A 6,611-nucleotide genomic window follows, 5' to 3' on the forward strand; every position below is an offset into this window, starting at 1 on the left:
CGCCGCCGTCCTGCCGGGGCCGGAGCTGGGGGGATGTCCTTGGCCTTCCCTGTGGGCCGGAGGCAAATCCCCTGCCTGTCCTTGTTGCTTCCTGCCCCAGGCCCCGAGCTGAGGACGGAGAGCCTGGAGGACAAATCCCCCCGTGAGACCCTGGTGGGAGAGGCCGTTTTGAAGGGCTCCCCGGCGCAGGAAGGCAGCGGGGAGGAAAAGGGCCGGAGATCCCCCCGCAGGAGGGGCTCCAAAGCCAGCCCAGGGTGCTCTGAGGAGGAAAGAGCCAGCCTGTGCCGGGAAGGTGGCAGGAGCTTGAGCAGGAACTCCAAGGTCCTGGTCCCAAGGCGACATCCCACTAGAAAGAAGTCCTTCAGGTGCTTGGAATGTGGGAAGAGCTTCAGGAACAGCTTCCACCTGATCCGGCACCAGCAGCTCCACACAGGGAAACGGCCTTACATGTGTAGGGAATGTGGGAAGAGCTTCAGAGACAGCTCTGATCTCCTCAGCCACCAGCGCGTCCACACTGGAGAACGGCCCTACACATGTGAGGAATGTGGGAAGAGCTTCAGTGACAGCTCCAACCTCCGCACCCACCAGCACATTCACACTGGGGAACAGCCCTACAAGTGTGGGGAATGTGGGAAGAGCTTCAGGCAGAGCTCCACCCTCCGCTCCCACCAACGCCTCCACACTGGGGAACGGCCCTACAAGTGCTTGGAATGTGGGAAGAGGTTTATGACCAGCTCCAATCTCTACACGCACGAGCGGACGCACACGGATGAGAGGCCCTTCCGCTGCACCGACTGCGGGAAGGGCTTCAACCGGAACTGCACCCTCGTCAGGCACCGGCGCATCCACACCGGGGAGAGGCCCTACAAGTGTGGGGAGTGTGGGAAGAGCTTTGCCCAGAGCTCTACCTTGACCTCACACCAACGGAGCCACCGGTAAGGGAAGCCCTACCAGTGCCAATATATTCTGTGAGTGCAGGGCTTGAGGTGTGTGGGATTGAATGGACACAGAGAAAGAACTAACATTCAGAAACATATCTGCTTCCCTGTCTCAATTAATAATCCCCACAGTTTGACACATTAATAATATCCATTGTAATTGTGATTTGACTATATATTGTGACCTGCATATGCACATGTGAGCATAAGGACATACAAAATAGGTGTTGTAGTTTCTGCAGTTCTTGTGTTATGGGTGAGGGGAGAGAGGATTCGAGCTAAAAATTGTCTGAACATTTTGAGAGTGCAGAGACATCTGTCTGACCATCACTAGGTATGCTTTGATTTTAAGGCAGAACATGTTAAAGAATGCAATAACTTAAAGCCAGCTGCAGTCTTGAATTTTTGCTCTTTCAGCAATAACAATAGCACTAATAGTTACTAATTTTTAATGAGCTAACATGCAATAAATGTATCTGCTCATTTTGACATATATGTCAGTTTAATAATTTTAAATGAATCAGTGCATTTGTAATAGGAAATCTCCCTCAACCTCTGATTACAATGTAACGTTGACAAAAGGATTATAGAGGGAACTTAATTTTACTGACTGTTTTAACAGTTGTCACAGCTGTTGGAAAAGGAAAGGCAACTGAAACACTCCAAAAAAGGGGTGAGGGGGCAGAACGAGAGTAGTTTAATAAATTTAAACATGGTCTCTGAATGCCACACATAAAACATTCAGCAGATCCGTGACTCCAGGAAGCTGCTGTATACTATGTATGTTTGCCTTTTGTGGCTTACTGTGTTTCATTCATTTGAACACTGAGCAGTTTCCCTCCTTTCTCCATTTAAAAATGTGCAGCAGCGTTTAAATGTGGAACAATTTCAGCTGTTCATGTGCACAGAATTTCGTCTTAGAATGCAACTGATGGAATACTCAGCTGACAGGAAATAAAGGTTGTGTGGAATGGCTGTAACATTTCAAAAGTGGACACAGGTGTCACATCCTGTGAATGCTGCAGTGCAGTGAGGGTTGGTGGACATATTTTATGTTTTTCTAACCGTTCCCATGTTGTGATGTGGGAATGGTGTGTGGAGTTCCCCTGCGAGTCTGTCTGGGTTATGTCTGTGCAGGGATGAACAGGAGTGTGTGTGTAGATTCCCATGCCTGTGTGTGTGTGTGTGTGCAGGGGGATTCTGTGCTGAACTCGTTGAGCTACGAGGTGCACAAAGGACCCCCTTGCTTTCTAAATTCCTTCTCAGAGAGGAGCCTGGGGGTGGCTGGATCCAATCTCAGACTCAGATTTTGGTTTCAACTGAAGGAATTATACAGGTGTGAATCAATCACTTTGTCCTGCAGGTTTTAGTGATGGAAAATCAGAAATATTTCTATAAAAACAATGATTTATTATGACAAATGAACAAAAAATTGATCAGAAAAGTGAACAGAATTATTTACTTCAAATTATAAAAGCCAAAAAACCCCTAGTAGTATAGTGTAAGATAGGACAGCGGAGTCTATCAAAGTAACTCTATTAAAGCAATTGGATCAAAGCCAGCAAAAAGAAACAATCCTGAAGCAGAGATTGAGGTAACTCACCCCACAATGACAGGGGGTAGTTCTCTCTCTTTCACTTAACCCCTGGGGAGTGACCATGAAGAGCTGTCCCTGCTTCATGGCAGAAGCTCCACACACTTCAGGGAAGTCTGTGGAAGAATCTGACACATGACAGTTGGACGGGGCTTTTATAGTTATCAAGGGTTTGACTAGCAGACATATTTGCAGGCCAGGGAGCAGCTTATCTGTCAAATCCTGCTTCAAAAAGCAGGATGTGTGTTTGAAGTTTCATGAAGCATTTTGGGTTTAGCAGAATTCAACATTAAAAACAGCACCTTGACACCAGCAGTAACTTATCACAGAGAGTGTGCATTGTTTGCATTCTCTGACCACTGTTTAGGTATTGTCAGAGCAGAGCATCCTGCCAGAAATGGCCCCTTGATTCCATGAGGTTCCAAAAACTCTGAAGGTTCCTTTAGTTCCTTGAGGCCCTGCAGTGTCACAACAGATCCTTGGTTCCGTGAGGTTCTGGAGTGTCACAATGGCCCTGATGATTTCATGAGTTTCCAATATCTCTCCAGGATTCCTTTGGTTACATGATGCCCTGCAGTGTCACAATGGCTCCTTGATTCCAGGATGTTCCAAAACATCCCAGGGTTCCCTTGGCTCCAAGAGGCTCCCCCGTGTCCCCCCGGCCCCTGGATTCCAGCAGGCCCTGCAGTGTCCCAATGGCCACTGGGTTCCAGGAGCCACAGCGGCTGCCGCCGGCGTCTGTGCCCGGAGCCGGCCTCTCCCACGGGCTGCGCCCACTCACCGCCGGGTTGCCGCTCGCGCAGCCGCCGCTCTGCCCCGGCTGCACCGGGACCCGGCACCGCCTCGGGCCTGCGCTGCCGCCTCAGCGGCCACAGGGACACAGCCATGGGGGACCTTTGCTCTGACACTGATGGGGCCTGCCTTTGTTCTGCTTGGGGCTGGGCTTTGGGAAAATTGCTGTTCATTTTCATGCTCCGCTGGAACAGCTCCCTGAATTCCAAAGGTTTCCTAATCCAGGGGAGGGGTTTCTATGGCATCGGAGGTGCCGCCCCTCGGGACACATTGTCAATAAACCATCCAGCTGACTTGTCGGGGTTGGCCTGTGATCAGTCAATGCTTTGGGGAATGCTCTATTCTGGTTGAATGTTGCCCTATAACCTTTTCCAAGCTCCCTTATTTTCTGAAGTTTGGTAGTAAAAGTGTGGTTTTTGACCTCCTGAGAAAATGTGTACAGTGTCTTCTCCCTTGTGGTCTCTCTCAAGGTATTAAAAGAACTGAAGGCCCTTTTCAAATATTTGGAGGGTGGAAATTTCTGGTGCATTTTATATTTTCAGAGTAAAACCCCTTTGCTGAGCTCGTAACTCAAACCTGGGGTCTTACAGTCACCATCCCTGGAAGTGTTCCAAAATTAACATTAAACTGTGGCACTTGAGGACATGGTTTAGTGGTGAAGATGCCAGTGTTGGGTTAATGGTTGGACTCCATGATCTCAGAGGTCTTTTCCAACCTTAACAATTCTATGATTCTGTGGTGATTCAGCCACTTCCCTGGACATTCTGTTCCAATGCTTGATAACCCTTAGTCATCCCTCTGATGCTGCAGCCAAGGCACAGACCAGTGATTTTCACAGTGCTCCTGGATGACAAGATGTCCAAAGCCCAGGACATTTCCATCAGCAGCTTGTCCTTCCTGCAGATCAGAGTCACCTGAAGCCTCTGGGCCCTCCACAGTGGCAGAGACCCCCCAGGCAGCAAAGCCCTGTCCTGCCAGGCTGCCCAACAAGGCCCTGTGTCGCCCTGGCCCTGGGGACAGGAGGGTTTGCTCTCCTTGGGGTACCTCAGTCCCTCTGCCATTGCCATCTGCCCCCACCCCAGCAGGCTCTGGAGCAAAGCACAGCTGAAGTCCAGCCCAGCTCTGCTCTGACAGAAAGAACCTGCAGTCAGGGACAGGAAGAGGAGAAAGTCTTGTTTAACCAGCCTGAGGAATAATGGGATCAATGACCTCCTGTATTCCTGGACACTTGAATGACCCTGTGGATCAGGTTTGGTAGCAGGGAGGGGGCTGCAGGTTTCCCTTAGGGAAGAGGAGATCAAGAGTTGACTGTGTGTCAGAGAGAGCCAGTTTCAGGTGGCTCCAGAATGGACCAGCCAGTGCCCAAAGCTGAGCCAAAAAGCAATTCCAGAGGCCCCTGTGTGATAACCCTTTGGAGAAAGGATAAAATCCAGGGTGCTGTAACCCAGAGAGGAGTGAGAGAAATGGGGGAGAAACAACCCTGCAGGCACCAAAGGGAGTGGAGAAGGAGGAAGAGGGAGAGAGAGCCTTGGTGGGCACCTGGCAACCAAAAGCCAACCCCCAGCCCTGAGAGCCACAGCTGAGCCCAGCACAGAATCTCCTTTAGGTCTGGAGGTTCTTTGCAGCAGCTTTTTAGCAGAGCTGCCAGATGGGCCATCAAAGGGGGTGTACATCTGGGTCTGAAACCTGTGTGATCCTTGTCAGCCTTGGCTCCAGTAGAATGATAGAAGAGTTTTGGTAGGAAGGGACCTTTGAAGTTCTTTTATTCCAACCCCCCTGTAATGAACAAGGACATTTTCAACTAGATAAGGTTGTTCAGAGCCCCGTTAAACCTGACCTTGAATATTTCCAGAGATGAGGCATCATCCCTCTGGGCGACCTGTGCCAGTGTTTCACCTCCCATAGTGTAAAAAATTCTTCTTCATGACTAATTCCAATCTGTCCTTTTTTGGTTTAAAACCATCATCTTCTTCCTTATCACAGATATGTCTAGACACTACAAAAAGTTTGTCCCCATCTTTCCTATAAACTTCTGTGGTGGTGCATCCTCCCCCCATTCTCCTCAGGCCTGGTTGATGATCTCAGGAGCTCCTGACAAGCCTTGACCAAACCAACTGAGCAATGAAGAGCCCCTGGACTGGACCAGGGGTGTGGGGAAGTGTCCCTGGACTGGACCAGGTGCTCCTGGATGATAAAGGTGGGAACAATCCAGAGTGGAACAGTTGGGGAACACAAGATAATCAGTCATCCCATGAAAGCCTTGGAATATTCCCTGCCTGAATCACAGCCCAAATGGAACAGTTTGGATACAATTCCCAATAAACATTCCTACAACTGTGACCCTTGTCTGTTGGCAAACACAAAGGCATTTGTGGGAGTGTTTCCCTGACAACAAGGAGAATTTTGGAGAGGGACCCTTCCACATCCAGCTCTTGATGTGTCCACACATCTCTGCCTGGGTGTGGGTGTGAATTGACTGTGGGGTGAATGTTGTTATTGTGAATCTCTAATTCAGTCACTGTTAAAATTGTAGCAAATGCTATTGAACCACTTGAGAACTGCTCAATTGGTCAATGATTAAGTGCTACTAATGTCTTTTGCCCCCTTGTCTTTGGATCCAAATCCTTGGTGCCCTGACCCTCTTGCATCCCAAGGCTCTGTGTAAATCATTCCTTTTCATCAAAAAATATATATTTTTCGTGACGTCCACTTTAAAATCTTCCTTCTTAGCTAAATTACAAAAAAAACTCCAATTAGCTGTAGAAGTCTTGATGACTTGGAGACAATTAAAGGAAGGGAAAGAATTTGTTTCTCAATGTTTTATTGGGTCCCACAGTGTATTTGGAGTTGCATCAGCTGTCAGTCCAAGATGGGCCATGTCAGAACTGGTGAGGCTGGGGGGTGAGGAGCAAGGTTGATCATCCAGGGTCAGTGTGGATCTCCTGAGGAGACACTCAGCATCAAGATCACTTGGAGAACACCTCTATCACCTCTCCTCTGAACTACAAAATTACCCATCATTGAATTAAAAAAAAATAGAAACCATGAAGACTTGTTTTGAAATTGCCTTGAAGACAATTAAAGGAAGACAAAGAGATCCTGAGGGATTTCTGCATTTTAATGAGCCCCACGGGGTGTTTGCAGCCCAGCCCATGATCCTGAGGTACTGAGAGAAGATTGAAGCAGCTGCTGAAGAAGTCAGAAGCCAAAGTGCAAGTGCCTTGAAGCATTGCTGGGCCCCACTGAGGGCAGGCACTGCCAAAGCCTCCCCAGGGACTCCTTGGAGC

At 48.8% G+C, this 6,611-nt stretch overlaps 1 pseudogene; it reads left to right on the forward strand.

The window, feature by feature from the left end:
* Positions 1 to 1,928, forward strand: part of LOC108638853 — a 200,105-nt pseudogene extending 198,177 nt beyond the window's left edge.
* Positions 1,929 to 6,611: the final 4,683 nt, after the last annotated feature.

Source organism: Manacus vitellinus, unplaced genomic scaffold, assembly GCF_001715985.3.
Source record: "Manacus vitellinus isolate BGI_N305 unplaced genomic scaffold, ASM171598v3 scaffold_132_pilon, whole genome shotgun sequence".
In the NCBI taxonomy this organism is placed as follows: Eukaryota; Metazoa; Chordata; class Aves; order Passeriformes; family Pipridae; genus Manacus; species Manacus vitellinus.